Source organism: Rhinatrema bivittatum, chromosome 1, assembly GCF_901001135.1.
Source record: "Rhinatrema bivittatum chromosome 1, aRhiBiv1.1, whole genome shotgun sequence".
Classification (NCBI taxonomy): domain Eukaryota; kingdom Metazoa; phylum Chordata; class Amphibia; order Gymnophiona; family Rhinatrematidae; genus Rhinatrema; species Rhinatrema bivittatum.
Genome location: NC_042615.1, coordinates 138,073,703 through 138,087,756, shown reverse-complemented (window position 1 = coordinate 138,087,756; position 14,054 = coordinate 138,073,703). Strand labels below are relative to the sequence as shown.

General features: G+C 45.2%; 1 protein-coding gene across 7 annotated transcripts in view; it reads right to left on the bottom strand.

Moving 5' to 3' along the window:
- CLOCK (clock circadian regulator) overlaps positions 1–14,054 on the bottom strand; it is a 430,837-nt gene that overhangs the window by 349,681 nt on the left and 67,102 nt on the right. The window lies entirely within an intron of this gene.

The following is a 14,054-nucleotide window of genomic DNA, read 5'->3' as shown; positions in this document are numbered from 1 at the left end:
TGCACTGATGGCCAAGGTGGATATCGAAGCGGCTTTTCGGTTGTTGCCGGTTCATCCGCTTAGTTTTCGTTTGTTCGGTTTTCACTTTCAGCAAGGATACTACTTCGATAAATGCATGCCTATGGGCTGTTCTATTGCATGCACTTACTTTGAAGCTTTTAGTTCATTTGTGCACTGGGTAGTGCAGACGAAAGTGAAGTCCAGAATGATAGTTCATTACTTGGATGATTTTTTGTTTGCAGGGCCAGCAGGGTCAGATGATTGTGAGCGTTTGTTGCATGGTTTTAAAGAGGTGGCGGCAGCGTTCGGGATTCCTTTGGCGGAAAATAAAACGGAAGGGCCTAGTACTACTTTGGTCTTTTTGGGTATCGAGATGGACTCAGTGGCTATGGTTTCGCGTTTACCGGCGGATAAGGTTGAGCGTTTACGTGATTTGGTGCGGGCAGCTGTGAGTCGTCCAAAGTTGTCCTTGCGGGAATTACAGTCGGTAGTAGGCAGCCTGAATTTTGCCTGTCGGGTAATTCCGATGGGTAGAGTTTTTCTGCGCAGGTTATCACATGCTATGTCCGGCTTGAAACATCGGCATCACCGTGTCCGTAACACCCGGTATTTACGCGAAGATTTGCGAATATGGGACACATTTTTGAGGAGCTTTAATGGGGTGGCTTTGTGGCAATCCAATCCAAGGTCTAATCATGATTTGGAGTTGTTCACAGACGCAGCGGGCTCGTTGGGCTTTGGGGCTTATTTTCAGGGGGCTTGGTGTGCCGCGCCTTGGCCGGAGGCATGGTCGGCCTCTGGGATTACCAAAAACATCACTTTCCTAGAGTTATTTCCGATCGTAGTGGCAGTGCACCTATGGGGAGAACGGTTGAGGGGGAAGAGGGTGGTGTTTTGGAGTGACAACATGGGGGTCGTAGAAGTTATTAACAAGAGATCAGCACATTGTATGAAGGTGTCAGAATTGTTGCGTGAGCTCATTTTATGTTGCATGTCCTTAAACGTGACTGTGTGGGCGCGCCATGTTCCGGGGATCTCTAATGGTGTGGCCGATTCTCTTTCTCGTTTCAAGTGGGAGTTGTTTCGAGAATTGGCCCCGGACGCGGAGCTTTGCGGCACTCAGGTGCCGTCTTCCCTCTGGAGATTTGGTTCCCGGAGTCCTGGAAAATGCTGCGAGCTTCATTAGCTCCGTCAACGTGGACAAGTTATGTGGGGGGAGCCAGGAGGGTGTCAGCGGCGTTATCGGCCTGGGGTTGGGCGGGTGGTCCTATTTCCGATATAGCACTGATTCGGTTTATCGAGCGGGCAAGAGCGAGCGGCAGCTCGCGGTCGTCGGTGGGGAGGCAGTTGGCGGGATTCTCCTTCTTTATGAAGGCTCATGGGTGGGGATACCCGTCGGGTCGTTTTATCGTACGTCGGGTGCTGGCGGGTTGGTCCAGGGGATTATCCCCTCGGACGGACCAGCGTTTCCCTATTACGCATGATATTTTGGTTTTATTGTGGGAAGTTTTGTCGGAAGTGTGTTCCTCGGAGTATGAAACACGCCTGTTTCGGGTAGCTTTTGTCCTGGCGTTTTTTGGCGCTTTTCGGATCAGTGAACTAGTGGCTCGAGCGGCTCAAAGCAGGGTGTTCCCGGGATTATTGGCCAGAAATGTGGTGGTGACTAACAGAACGGTGACAATTGTTATTCCTCGGTCAAAGACGGATCAGCAAGGAAAAGGTTTGACTGTGGTGCTGTCTGCAGTACCTGGCTTGATCTCTTGTCCGGTGCGAAATGCAGCGGTGTATTGTCAAAGGCGTCCGGAAGGGGCGGACCAATTTTTGGTGCATGACAATTTGATGCCCTTAACTAAGTATCAGTTCACAGCGGTACTTCGCAGGGCTTTATACTTGGTGGGTCTGGATGAGCGACGCTTTGGGTCACATTCTTTTCGGATTGGGGCGGCAACTTCTGCAGCGGGTGCGGGTTTGTCTGGCGGGGTGATTCAGCGAATAGGCCGGTGGCGGTCTGGGGCGTACAGGAGTTATATCCGCCCAGATTCGGGTGTGAACGAATAGGGTCTAACTCTAATTTCTTTGCAGGTGCGGGGCCCGAGACATTGACGGTGTGGATTATCGGGCATTCCTACACCTACTGGGCGCACAGACATGCCAGCGGTCGTCCATATGGCCCACATTTGGATTTGCATCAAAGGGGGGTGCGGGTTGTTTGGTTGGGGCGCAGAGGGATGCTCTGGGATGAGCTCATCCCCTGCGTGCGGCGGAAGCGTGAACGGCACGGGGCACCGCGGGCGTTAGTGGTGCATTTGGGAGGCAACGACTGGGGCAGGATGTCGGGGAAGCAATTTATTGGCATGGTTCACAAGGACTTAATGTCGGTGTCAATATTGCTTCCGACGACCATCTTGTGCTGGTCGGACATTATAGTGAGACCTGCTGAATGTGAGAACATTAGGTGGAGACGTTGCAGGTCCAAAGCAAATCAACAAATCGGGGCCTGGATGGAACGTTTGGGGGGTCGCCACATCAAATATGATTGGTCATGGGGGAAAGTAACGGGTTTATTCAGGTCAGACGGGATTCACCTTTCCTTTTTGGGTTTGGATATGTTCTTAAACTCCAATCAGGAGGTCTTGGAGGGTTTGTTTCCTGTGTGAGCGAGGCCGCATCTTTGGGGGTCACAGGGCATAGGATGCCTGTGCCTGGTGGCGGTTGGCCCGAGCCTGATCAGCTTCTTTATGGTTTATGTTAAATGGATTTTGGCAACAAGCACGCGAGGATTGACAACTAGGGGTTGTCGTTGGGAGGCTCGGCTCCTTGCCAGATGGTGGCGGGAGCGGATTGGCCAGACCCCTGGCAAGTGGGTAGCGGGGGTCCACCCAGGTTGGCTCCTTGCCAGAGTGAGGCGGGAGTTTATCCTGGAGTGTGAGGGGCCATACGAGCAAGCAGTGAAGGTTGGTCAAGCTATCCTGCCGGAAGGTGGCGGATGGTTGGTGGTGGGGCTTGGGAATGCTAAAATTCGTGTTGTTTGTTAACTGTGTTATAAGGCTCGGGTCAAGTGTTGATTAAAGCTGCGGCCTTGTTTTTCCCAAGATAATGTCTCAGAGAATTTATTTGTTTGTATATGAATGGGTGTGAGCGAATGCAGTACTGGATGCCCATATTATGGAAGATCGGACGGACCTTGTGTCCGGACGGTCAATATAATAGGGGCCCAGTCCATTCGCGTGGCGGGTGTGGGGGAGGGGGGGGGGGGAGGGTTTAGGAAGCGGGGGGATAGGGGAGAGGGGTGGGGGAGACGGCGCGCGACGAAGCAAAAGTCAAAGGGAGCGCGGGACGGCTGGGGGGGGGGGGGGGTTGCAGGGAAGGGAGGGATAGAGCATGTGCGCGCGACGAGACGCGTGGAGGCAGGGGATTGGGCCGGGGAATCGACACGCATCGCGGCGGTTAGGGATTGGTTAGGGGAGATTTGAATGGTGGGGTAAGTTTGGGGAGGAGACGAGCGGGGGGGGGGTTATTGGCGCGCGAGCAAGCGGAGCGACGGGCGCGTTGTTTGACCCTCCCACCCTCCCATTTTTTCTTAGTCAGGGTTATTGGTGGGCGAGGTGGGGGTAGAGGGTTGTCGCAGCTGGGGGGGGGAGGTAATTGAGGCGGTTGGCCCGAGCCTGATCAGCTTCTTTATGGTTTATGTTAAATGGATTTTGGCAACAAGCACGCGAGGATTGACAACTAGGGGTTGTCGTTGGGAGGCTCGGCTCCTTGCCAGATGGTGGCGGGAGCGGATTGGCCAGACCCCTGGCAAGTGGGTAGCGGGGGTCCACCCAGGTTGGCTCCTTGCCAGAGTGAGGCGGGAGTTTATCCTGGAGTGTGAGGGGCCATACGAGCAAGCAGTGAAGGTTGGTCAAGCTATCCTGCCGGAAGGTGGCGGATGGTTGGTGGTGGGGCTTGGGAATGCTAAAATTCGTGTTGTTTGTTAACTGTGTTATAAGGCTCGGGTCAAGTGTTGATTAAAGCTGCGGCCTTGTTTTTCCCAAGATAATGTCTCAGAGAATTTATTTGTTTGTATATGAATGGGTGTGAGCGAATGCAGTACTGGATGCCCATATTATGGAAGATCGGACGGACCTTGTGTCCGGACGGTCAATATAATAGGGGCCCAGTCCATTCGCGTGGCGGGTGTGGGGGAGGGGGGGGGAGGGTTTAGGAAGCGGGGGGATAGGGGAGAGGGGTGGGGGAGACGGCGCGCGACGAAGCAAAAGTCAAAGGGAGCGCGGGACGGCTGGGGGGGGGGGGGGGTTGCAGGGAAGGGAGGGATAGAGCATGTGCGCGCGACGAGACGCGTGGAGGCAGGGGATTGGGCCGGGGAATCGACACGCATCGCGGCGGTTAGGGATTGGTTAGGGGAGATTTGAATGGTGGGGTAAGTTTGGGGAGGAGACGAGCGGGGGGGGGGTTATTGGCGCGCGAGCAAGCGGAGCGACGGGCGCGTTGTTTGACCCTCCCACCCTCCCATTTTTTCTTAGTCAGGGTTATTGGTGGGCGAGGTGGGGGTAGAGGGTTGTCGCAGCTGGGGGGGGGGAGGTAATTGAGGCGGTTGGCCCGAGCCTGATCAGCTTCTTTATGGTTTATGTTAAATGGATTTTGGCAACAAGCACGCGAGGATTGACAACTAGGGGTTGTCGTTGGGAGGCTCGGCTCCTTGCCGGATGGTGGCGGGAGCGGATTGGCCAGACCCCTGGCAAGTGGGTAGCGGGGGTCCACCCAGGTTGGCTCCTTGCCAGAGTGAGGCGGGAGTTTATCCTGGAGTGTGAGGGGCCATACGAGCAAGCAGTGAAGGTTGGTCAAGCTATCCTGCCGGAAGGTGGCGGATGGTTGGTGGTGGGGCTTGGGAATGCTAAAATTCGTGTTGTTTGTTAACTGTGTTATAAGGCTCGGGTCAAGTGTTGATTAAAGCTGCGGCCTTGTTTTTCCCAAGATAATGTCTCAGAGAATTTATTTGTTTGTATATGAATGGGTGTGAGCGAATGCAGTACTGGATGCCCATATTATAAGCTGCTATGTGTTCTTCCGTTCACTTCTGATACATGGAGAGTACAGAAGAGCATTAGAGCATGTTGGGATATTTTAAGACTACATGTGATTTTTCAAGATTGTCCTACATTTGTCCTTACTCATGCATGCAATCTGAGAGACCATTTAGTTTGGTCTACTTATACACAGTCTGTTAAACAGACAGAACAACCGCCAAGTAGTCATTTTTGCTGTGGGCACTACAATTATGTCCTCGTTTGTTTAATGGAGAGATCATATACTACATGTGAGCCTTCAGGGGTGATTTATTTAATCTGGTGTCCCTGTGGATTATGTTACATAGGTAAGACTACTCGAAAAATAAAGGTGAGGATCCAGGAACATATCAGTTGTATTAATGGTTAAAGCGGGAGGCACCATTAGTTACTCATTGGATTGATAAAAGTCATACTAGCGATCTCTGTTTTGTGCTCTTGGAAAAACTAGAGCGCCACTACTGAGGTGGTGATTTTGGTAAATTTTTGTTGCGAAAGAATCAAACTTTATTTTTAAATGGGACATTGTTACCCCTAGTGGTCTAAACAAAGAGATGGAATGGGGGGGGGGCCTTTTTTTAGCCAATTAATAACGTAGTAGTTTGTTCATCTGTAGAAAAAATAGTGTGATTGATCGTGAGAAGTTTAAATAAGGCAGTGATGCTAGATAACATCATTTGCCTGCCATGTCCTGAACAGGGAGACACAGTTGGTCCGTGTTTTTTCAAATAAAAACTAGGATTAATTGTTTAGGATTTATTACGAAGTACAATTTGTTTACAGATTCATGATAATATTCCCCTAATGCAGGCATTATTATATGCCGAATCGTTGCAGCATCTGGACTCTGTGGGATTTTGTGTTTATTCAAGAGAGTTTAACATGAATGTGTATGCTGGTAAAAAGAGCACAAGAATTTGGAATCCTCCTGAAGGGATTATGTAGTTACAGTGACAATACCAATGACAAAAATGCTTTATAAGTCAAAAAATTGCACAAGAAATGGAAGTTTTTTGAGGAATCAACAGTTAATCTAGCCTTGACATTGCAACTAAGACCTGGAAACAAGACTGGAACAACTTCTTTTTACCATCTGGAGTTAGAAGACTGGAGCGGTTTCCTGTGATTATTTGGAACTTACATTATATGTTTTTTCAAGCAATATAAACTCAATTGGAGAGACTTGCTTTTGTTATCTATATTATACAGAATGTAATACGAGAGGGTGTATGAGTGTATATGGTGTGAATGTGATGGTATATTAAGAGGTTGTGGCGGTGATATGAATGGCATGGAATTTTAAAATAAATGTACATTTTGTATTTGCAAATAATAAAGTTTTTGACAATATAAATGTTAATATATAGGTATAACATAAGAGATATACATACTGTTCTTTGGGGTTAGTAACATTTTTGCTAGAACATTTTATGCGCTACAATACTGTTTTATAAAGAAACTTTTCTACTGATCTATGTCCGCCTCTCCTTCCCCACATGATTTACGATCAGTTACATGGCTATTATAGCTTGTTTTATAAGTTTAGTCCTTTCTATATAGATGTTTTTTTCTATATCTACAGGGGGCCTGCAACTGAGATTTTATAAAAACACAGTTCTTTCATCTCATACCAACCACGGTCCCATTTTGCTTCCTTTTTTTTACATACTCAGGTATATCTGCTCATTTAGGCAAAACAATCCCTGGCATTTTTGGTATATCTGACATACAAGTAAGTGAAGGATGAAGAGAACAGTAAAAAGCAATATCTGTGGGTCTGCAGTATTCAAACAAACTTTGTGAAACTTCAAGGTTGCTCCATCTGTACCTTAGGACTGAGTTAGTTTTTTTTTAAAAGAACTCAGGAGAGTACTCTAGAACCACAAGCTTGGTAGCTCAGATTGAGTCCACAGTAAGATAGACTCTATGAGAACTTGGACTATGGATCACAGATGCCTGTTATGTCCTTCTGTCCCACAAAATTTTAGTCAGAAGCATCTTCTGAGGTCACTTGGAATAGGGATTAAAGTTGATGAAGGATTCTGCTATACTAAGGACCCACAATAGACAGCAGAGGCAACCAAAGGAAAAAATAATTCTGATTGGGAACTCCATACTGAGAGGTCTAAAGTTAAGAAATAACCTTAGGAAGAGGGACATCATTTGCCTTCCAGATGCATCAACTGCAGGGATAGGAACAAAGTAAATATTTGAGCTAGAGAAATGCGAAAGGAGGTGAATTAGGTATCATTGTATACCTAGGTACAAATGATATACCTGGCAAAAGATAAGCTAGTAAAAATGTATAAACAGTTTAAGGACTTAAGAATGGATGCTGATCAGGTAGTCGAAAACAATCTTCTCAGAAGGCCTACCAGCCTACAACAGAGGAACAGAAGACATTGCTCTTCCTGATGAAGGGTTTCACTGAAACAATAGCCATTGTTGGACATGCAAGTGATTTAGAAGATAAAAATTTAATTTGTGAGTTTTTCAAAAATATTTTGGAAATAAAATTTGAGAGGACTTGCAAGGAATAAATGATTACATACATATTAAGTACAAATTTTGCTGTGCGGTATATCTCAATGAAAGGGTGAGAAATTTTGAGCGATTTATTCTGTGAGACACTGATTACAAATGCTGGTTCCAATGGAGTTTCAAATGCCATTGAGCTTGTCACATATGCAGATGTGCAAAGAGCGTGACATGGACTGTGGCTGCCATGTGACCTAACACATCCATATAAGTCCTGGCTCCTGATAGCCAGATGGACAAAGAGCAAACCATACTCTTTGTCCATCTTCCAGGTATCCAAGTGTGCTTTTATGAGGTCTAATTGACAAGTTGGATCAGATGGGATTTTTACAAACTGACTACAAAAAACAGTGATTGGAGCGTGTGGAGTGTATAGGATGTAGCTAGCTTTGTGTCTTTTGAGGATATGCTCAATATTAATCATTTGTCTACATAGGGAAAAAATTAAAACACTGTTTCTCTTGACATGGGCAGCTACAACTGCCAGGCATTTGGTGAATACTTTTGGAGCTGCTGTTTGACCAAAGGGAAGCACAAGGTATTAATAATGAACTTCCACTAATGGGAAGCACTGGTTCTTCCTGCAGTCTCTATGAATGGAAATATGCATTGATGTGGGGCTATAAGCACAACAACAAATGTAAACATCTTTCAAATCCAAAGTCTTCAGGCAATTGTTGACTTCCAGATGAGGAAGAATAGTGCTGAGAGAATTTATCCTGAATTTTTATTTCTTGAGCTATGTGATTAGGTTTCTCAAATCTAGATTGAGATGAAGACCTCCTGACTTTTTCCAGATAAGAAAATATCTCGAATAAAACCTTTTGCATCTTTCTGTCATTAGGACTAGTTCTATCACATTGGCTGCTAGTAGTCAGTCTTAGCTCCTCTGGTAGAATATGATGCTGGTTTGGGAAAATCGAATTAGAGTTTGGTGGAATGAGGGAAGATAAAGCTTGAAAATTCAGGCAATATCTCTTGAGAAGTATCCTGAGAACCCATATGGTAGAAGGTCTAGTTTGTTGCTGTTTATTCTGTTGCTGTTGGGGAAATTGCCTGTGATAAGGATATGATTGATACTTCCTTCAAGAGTAACTATTACCTTCCAAAGAGTAGTGCTTGGTATTTTGAGAAGACTGTTCTATAGACTCTGCTGTCAAAACGAGTAAAGTTGACAGTGAATCTTTATAAGATCCAATGTTTTTTGACCCAAATAAGTTGTCTCCCAAATATGGGGCATCTGATAAATTTGTCATGTACATCTTCTCTTAAATTTGATGCTAAGAGCTAAGCAAGCCTCCTGGTTGATACAGATATGGCTGATGATCACAACAAGACTTCTAAAGGCTTGAAGTGATAGGTGCAGAACATTTTTACCCAGGATAATGAGGGAGCTCAGAGATGTGCTAGCGGGTCCACTGAAGGACCTGTTCAATAGATCCCTGGAAAAGGGAGTGGTGCCACAACATTGGAGAAGAGCGGTGGTGGTCCCACTTCACAAGCATGGGAGCAGAGAGGAGGCTGGAAACTACAGGTGGTTAGCCTCACCTCAGAGGTGAATAGTTAGAGAATAGTAGTGGAGGTTCTCTCGATGAGAGGGAGCAGTGAGATTTTTCTTGACGAATCTGTGGGCTTTTTTTGATATGGAAGAATGGAGGACTAAACTTCTACTTGGTTCAAGATCGCCTTCAAAATGGGTTCCATGACTGGAGAAGCTGAAAGAGAGGAAGGGACATTTTTCAAGTAATTATGGACAAATTCCAATCATTGTGTGGTACTCTGCTGAAGGAAAGGATAGTGAACTCTCTACAATCTGGTAGTTGCTCAAGCCGAGGGTCCTGTCAGACAAATCTGATTGATTTTTTTGATAGGGTGACTAGAGAATTGGATCAGGGAATAGTACGTGATGTGATTTACTTAGATTTTAGTAAAGCTTTCGATAAGGTCCCACACAGGAGACTTGTGAACAAAATCAGAAGAGTGGGTGCCAAGGTAGTAGTGTGGATTGCAAACTGGTTGACTGACAGGAGACAGCATGTAAAGGTAAATGGAACCTACTCTGAAGAAAGGACAATGTTAAGTGGAGTGCCACAAGGATCGGTTTTGGGACCGGTTCTGTTCAATATCTTCGTGAGCGATCTGACAGAAGGGATGGAAGGTAAAGTTTGTCTATTTGCAGATGATCCTAAGATCTGCAACAGAGTGGACACGCCTGAAGGACCAGAGAGAATGAAAAGTGATTTAAAAAAACTTGAAGAGTGGTCAAAGATTTGGCAGTTGGGATTCAATGCCAAGAAGTGGAGTCATGCATCTGGGGTGCGGCAATCCAAAAGATCTATATTGAATGGGTAGTGAAAGACTAATGGGCACAGACTGGGAAAGGGACCTTGGTGTGATAGTATCTAATGATCTGAAGGTGGCGAAGCAATGTGACAAGACGATAGTTAAAGACAGAAGAATGCTAGGCTGCATAGAGAGAAGAATAACCAGTAAGAAAAAAAAGGAGGTGATAATGCTCTTGTACAGGTCCTTGGTAAGTCCTCACCTGGAGTACTGCATTCATTACTGGTGCCTGTATCTCAAAAAGAATAAAGACAGGATAGAGGTGGTCCAAAGAAGAGCAAAATGATGCGGGATCAAGCATTGAAAAATTTATGAGATGCTGAAGGATCTGAATATGTATACTCTGGAAGAGAGGAGATGCAGGGGAGATATGATACAGACCTTCAGATACCTGAAAGGTTTTAATGATGCACAATTGTAAAACCTTTCTGTTGGAAAGAAATCAACAGAACTAAGGGTCATGAAATGAAACTCCAAGGAGGACGACTCAGAAACAATGTCAGAAATATTTCTTCACGGAGAGGGTTGTGAACGCCTGGAATGCCCTTCCAGAGGAGGTAGTGAAGGCAAAAACAGTGAAGGAACTCAAAAAGGCATGGGACAAACACTGTGGATCCCTAAAGGCTAGAGGATAGAAATAAAGAAAAAACTGCATAGGGGTTAACTGGGGGTAATTTGCTGGTGTGGCAGTTACTACCCTTAACAAATAATCATTGATTCTGTTACTGCAGCTCCATCATTGCTTTCTGCTTCAACAGCAGTGGGAAAAGGGGAATTGGATTCAGACAACAACCAACAAGGGCCCCGATTTTTATGGTTTGGGGAATAAGTAAACATGGGGGTAACTTGCTGATTCGCCTTTTACTACCCTTAATCACTAAGCCTGATACTTTTGATGCAGCTCCTACATTGCTCTCTGCTTTCACGGCAAGGGTTAAGAAAAACTGGATTCAAACAGCATCCGAGGGGCCTGACTTTTATGGTCTGAGAAACTGATAAGCATGAGGGTAACCTGCACAGTGCAGCAGCTAATGGCATAAGCATTGGTTTGCTAATGGCAGACTGGGTGGATCATTTGGTCTTTTCTTGCCAACATTTCTATGTTTCTAAATTGTATCATAAACATTATAAGCAGATCTTAAGTGCCTTCCACTTTATTCAGATGTCAAATATGTCTAAGAAGGAAGATTTGCTAAGGCATTTCTTATGCTTTTGGAAAATACTAGACCGATACTGGACCATCTGGAATTGGTGGACTGAAATTCTGCTTTGTAATATAGCAGATTAGAAAATTTTTTCCTGTAGGATGCAGTTACTTAATATCTTTTCCAGGTGGAGTACTGGAATGCATCCTTGATCTTTTCACCTTTATTAGGGCAGATTATACCACTGCAGATTCATGTGGTAGATGGACCTTGTTATACCCTGGACAGATCTACTTTTCTGGCAACTGAAAGTGTAGTGTGAGGCATTTGCCACATTTTAGATTGAAGATCTTGAAGCACCTTATGCACTGTGACAGCAATGATTTGTTTACTATCTTTCATGTATTTTAAAATACTCAAGAAGTCTTCCTTTTCTTCCACATCTTCTTCTAATCTGAATGGAATAGCCTCTGACATGTTTTGAAGGAAGGCAGGATAAGTCAAGTCTATTGGAAGAGTGGTATTCCTAATAGGATCTGGTAATCCTGTTGATTCCTCAAAAGAAATAAAGGAGAAAGGGTCATAACCAGAGTTAGAGAATAGTAGTGGAGGTTTTCTCGATGAGAGGGAGCTGTGAGATATTTCTTGACGAACCTGTAGACTTTTTTTGATATGGAAGAATGGAGGACTAAACTTCTAATTGGTTCAAGATCGCCTTCAAAATGGGTTCCATGACTGGAGAAGCTGAAAGAGAGGAAGGGACATTTTTCTTATAATTATGGACAAATTCCAATCATTAATGTGTGGTACTCAGATGCAGGAGGTCAAAGTATTACTGAAGAATTGTTTGATTCTGGTAGAAACTTTATCAGTAGAAGGTTTTGTGTCCTACTTTGGGGAATGTGAGCCCTTGGGCTGCTGCTAGGTTTGCACAACCTGGGGCATGCAAACATGGACCAGGCCCTAGAAGGTGGCAGCTGACACACCACAAGGGCAAAGTCTAGACCCCTCCCCCTTGGGTTGAGCCCACAGGTTCTAGTGGCCAGCAGGACTTCTCTGGCAGAGTGCAAGGAACGATGAGTCAGAAAAAACCAAAGTGAGCTGACGTCAGGGCTGGCGGAGTTCAGACAGCATCGAAAACAGGCAAGGGTCAGGATCAAGCAAGGTCGGAAGACAGTCTTTGTCAAGACGAGATGAGCAGTTCAAGGAAAGGCTGACTGGAAGGAAAAGCAAGGCAGAGCAGGAGAAAAAGGTAAGACAGGGCAAGATAATGGCAAGGCAGGAACACAGAAAAGCAAGGTTGGATAAAGGCAGAAACATGGAAGAACAGGGAGTTTCCACTTCAGCACAAGTATTGCACCCAGGGTAAATTTAAGAGATTGAAATAATAGACCCCTAGTTTATGAGTGAGCTTCATTCTTGTCATGGCGTTTACAAAACAAACACATTTGGAGATATTACCCTGAGTGGATAACTCCATCGGCTCAGAAAAATTAGCACCATTTATCATTTGACGCCGTCAATGTCAGGTGCCTCGATGCAAACATTTCAACACCACAACTTTCTGGCACTGACGTTTCACCAACTTGCCATAGAAATACTGTTACAAAACTGTAACGCCCCTTATCTCCAAGCGCTTCTGGCATAGCATCATGCTCTGTGGTGCAACCTGGAGTTCTTCTTAAAGGCCTTGCAGCCGGGACTTACTGGCACGCTGGCTAATTACATCACATCCTGTATAGGAATATAGGGAAGTCCTTTGCCAACCAGCCAGCAATTCAGCAACAGGTCCTCTTGTGCTAGTCGGTGCTAAGTTGCTATACGTTGCTACTGTTCCTGCCTTGTCTAGCCTTGCCCTTCCATGAATTAGCCATGCTGACCCACCCTCCTCCCTGGCAGTCACCTAGTCTTCGACTACACGTCAGCTTAATCACAGACTGAGGAGATTCTGTTACTTTCCTGCGCGGGAATACACACGCAGCCGCAGAGAGCAAAACTCTAATCTCTGCTTTGACAAGCTCCGCCTCCCAGACCTGATTGACAGATCCCATGACAGCATGGCTAATTCATCCTGCGATCTACGGAAACATCGTTTACGGTAAGCAAACTTGCTTTTATTTCCAAAGATATCTTTCAAATGTCATTCAACAGATATTTGAGTATTCCGTCTGTTCCCAATGCATAGATTCAATGTTAGACCCGACAGCGGCTGGGGTTTCGCGACTTATCAGTCGCTTCTTCAGGAGTGTTTTTTTATGTCAGAAACTGTAATCAGAGGAAAAGACATACTCAATATCTAAATTCTCAAAAAATGATAATTAGCTTTGACGTCCACAGCAAAACCAACCTTCTTCTCGGACTGATCCATCTCAAACCATTTTCACTCTATGTGGGACAGAGACCACCCTGAACCAGTTGTACCTTTAAGTAGCCCGCGCTTTTTGCGACGTGATGACGTAAGATAGGTCATAGTAACTACTAAGTTACTACTTAGTTAACTACTAAGTTACTACTAAGTTAACTACTTAGTAGTTACTAAGACCTATCTTACGTCATCACGTCGCAAAAAGCACGGTTTCATCAACACCATTGATATATACATGTATTGAGTAAAATAGCACTGAGAGGAACAGGACTGTGGGTTTGGGTTCTTTATTTTTTTCGTGTTACATTTAACTTGCCAATGACTATGCTTTTTCCTATTTTCTTCGGATGAATCCTTCTTCCAATTTTTGAAGGAAGATCTTTTGGCTAAAATAGCCTCTTTCACCTCATCTTTTAACCATATTGGCTACAATGAGTGTGCAGCCAGCCACCATTTGAAGGCTACCATTGAACTTTAAGCTAAGTATTGCTCTGGCAATTACAAGAACTATAAACTATATATAATCAAATGTCTAAGGGGGCACATACCATTCTGCTTTAGAGAAAGTATGTGCTATTGAGAGCTGTCTATGGATAC